This window comes from Arachis duranensis, chromosome 5 (genome assembly GCF_000817695.3).
Source record: "Arachis duranensis cultivar V14167 chromosome 5, aradu.V14167.gnm2.J7QH, whole genome shotgun sequence".
Taxonomy (NCBI): Eukaryota; Viridiplantae; Streptophyta; class Magnoliopsida; order Fabales; family Fabaceae; genus Arachis; species Arachis duranensis.
The window spans coordinates 57,484,091-57,486,634 of NC_029776.3; the positions used below are offsets into that span (position 1 = coordinate 57,484,091).

Below are 2,544 nucleotides of genomic sequence, written 5' to 3' on the forward strand. Positions count from 1 at the left end.
TCCAAGGATGATGCATTCATCCTCCTCCTTCCTAGTGTCTAAGATTATGAAATCAGCAGCAACATGTCCTCTACTAATCCATAAGCTTGTCTTACTGACTTGTCTACCAATTGTAATGAGAATAAGGCAGGCTGTACCTTAATGATCCCTAGTTTCTCCATTACAGAGAGTGGCATAAGATTTATGCCTGACCCCAGGTCACACAGAGCCTTGTTAAAGGTCATGGTGCCTGTGGTACAGGGTATTAAGAATTTACCAAGATCTTGTCTCTTTTGAGGTAAAGTTTTCTGAACCCATGTGTCTAGTTCACTAATGAGCAAGGGAGGTTCACCTTCCCAAGTCTCATTACCAAACAACATGGCATTCAGCTTCATGATGGCTCCTGCATATTGAGCAACTTGCTCTCCAGTTATATCTTCATCTTCTTCAGAGGAAGAATAATCTTCAGAGCTCATGAATGGCAGAAGAAGATTTAATGGAATCTCTATGATCTCTATATGAGCCTCAGATTCCTTTAGGTCCTCAATAGGGAACTCCTTCTTGTTTGAGAGACGTCCCACGAGGTCTTCCTCACTAGGATTTTTGTCCTTCTCCTCCCTTGTGCATTCGGCCATATTGATTACATCAATGGCCTTGCACTCTCCTCTCGGATTCTCTTCTGTATTGCTTGGGAGAGTACTGTGAGGAGTTTCAGTGACTTTCTTACTCAACTGGCCCACTTGTGCCTCCAAATTTTTGATAGAGGACCTTGTTTCACTCATGAAACTTAAAATGGCCTTAGACAGATCAGAGACTAAATTTGCTAAATTAGAGGGGCTATGCTCAAAATTCTCTATCTGTTGCTGAGAAGATGATGGAAAAGGCTTGTTATTGCTTAGCCTGTTTCTTCCACCATTGTTAAAGCCTTGTTGAGGCTTTTATTGATCCTTCCATGAGAAATTTGGATGATTTCTCCATGATGAATTATAGGTGTTTCCATATGGTTCACCCATGTAATTTACTTCTGCTATTGCAGGGTTCTCAGGATCATAAGCTTTTTCAGAAGCTGCCTCTTTAGTACTGTTGGATGCATTTTGCCATCCATTCTGACTTTGAGAAATCATGTTGACTTACTGAGTCAACACTTTGTTCTGAGCCAATATGGCATTCAGAGCATCAATTTCAAGAACTCGCTTCCTCTGAGGCGTTCCATTATTCACGGAATTCCTCTCAGAAGTGTACATGAATTGGTTATTTGCAACCATGTCAATAAGTTCCTAAGCTTCTGTAGGCGTTTTCTTTAGGTGAATGGATCCACCTGCAGAGTGGTCCAATGACATCTTGGAAAACTCAGATAGACCATAATAGAATATATCTAATATGGTCCATTCTGAAAACACGTTAGAAGGACACTTTTTGGTCATCTGCTTGTATCTTTCCCAAGCTTCATAGAGGGATTCACCATCTTTTTGCTTGAAGGTCTGAACATCCACTCTAAGCTTGCTCAGCTTTTGAGGATGAAAGAATTTATCCAAGAAGGCTGTGACCAGCTTATCCCAGGAGTCCAGGCTATCTTTAGGTTGTGAGTCCAACCATGTTCTAGCTCTGTCTCTTACAGTAAAAGGGAAAAGCATGAGCCTGTAGACTTCAGGATCTACTTCATTTGTCTTAACAGTCTCACAAATCTGCAAGAACTCAGTTAAAAACTGATAAGGATCTTCAGATGGAAGTCCATGAAACTTGCAGTTCTGTTGCATCAAAGCAACTAATTGAAGTTTCAACTCAAAATTGTTTGCTCCAATGCCTGGAATTGAGATGCTTCTTCCATCAAACTTGGACGTAGGTTTGGTGAAATCACCAAGCATCCTCCTTGCATTATTGTTGTTGGGTTCGGCTGCCATCTCCTTCTCGTGTTCGAAAATTTCAGAAAGGTTGCCTCTGGATTTAGCTTCTCTTGTTGTAATTTAGCTTCTCTTAGTTTCCTCTTCAAAGTCCTTTCAGGTTCAGGATCAGCTTCAACAAGAGTGTCTTTTTCCTTGTTCCTGCTCATATGAAAGAGAAGAGAAAAAGAAAAGGAAGAAGAATCCTCTATATCTGGACAAAGAGGATCCTTATTATTAGTAGAAGAAGAAAGGAATAAAAGTGGAGAATCCAATCACAAGGGTGAGGATAGAGGCAGTAATTGTAGATGAAGAGAGGTGAAGAGAAGTGTTAGTAAATAAATAAATAAATAGAAGAAGAGAAGAGAGGGAGAATTCGAAAATAATATTAAGAGAGAAGAGTTAGTTAGGAAGTTCTGAAAAAAAAAAGAGAGAGAATATGAGATATTAATTAAGAAAAGAATTGAATTTAAAATAAGATAAGAGATAAGATAAGAAAAGATATGAAATTAAAATTTAAAATTAGAAAAGAGATAAGAAAACATAAAATAAGAAATTAAAAAGATTTAAAAAAGATATGTTTTTAAAATTGGAAGTTAGAAAAGATAGATATTTTGAAATCAAATTTTTGAAAAAGATAATATTTTGAAATTTTCGAAATTAATAAGATAAAAATGAAAAGGAT

General features: G+C 37.6%; 1 non-coding gene across 1 annotated transcript; it reads left to right on the plus strand.

Moving 5' to 3' along the window:
* Positions 1–1,377: 1,377 nt before the first annotated feature.
* On the plus strand, positions 1,378–1,481 carry LOC127748219 (small nucleolar RNA R71). The gene has a single exon (XR_008010161.1). It is a non-coding gene; the product is annotated as a small nucleolar RNA R71 (small nucleolar RNA).
* Positions 1,482–2,544: the final 1,063 nt, after the last annotated feature.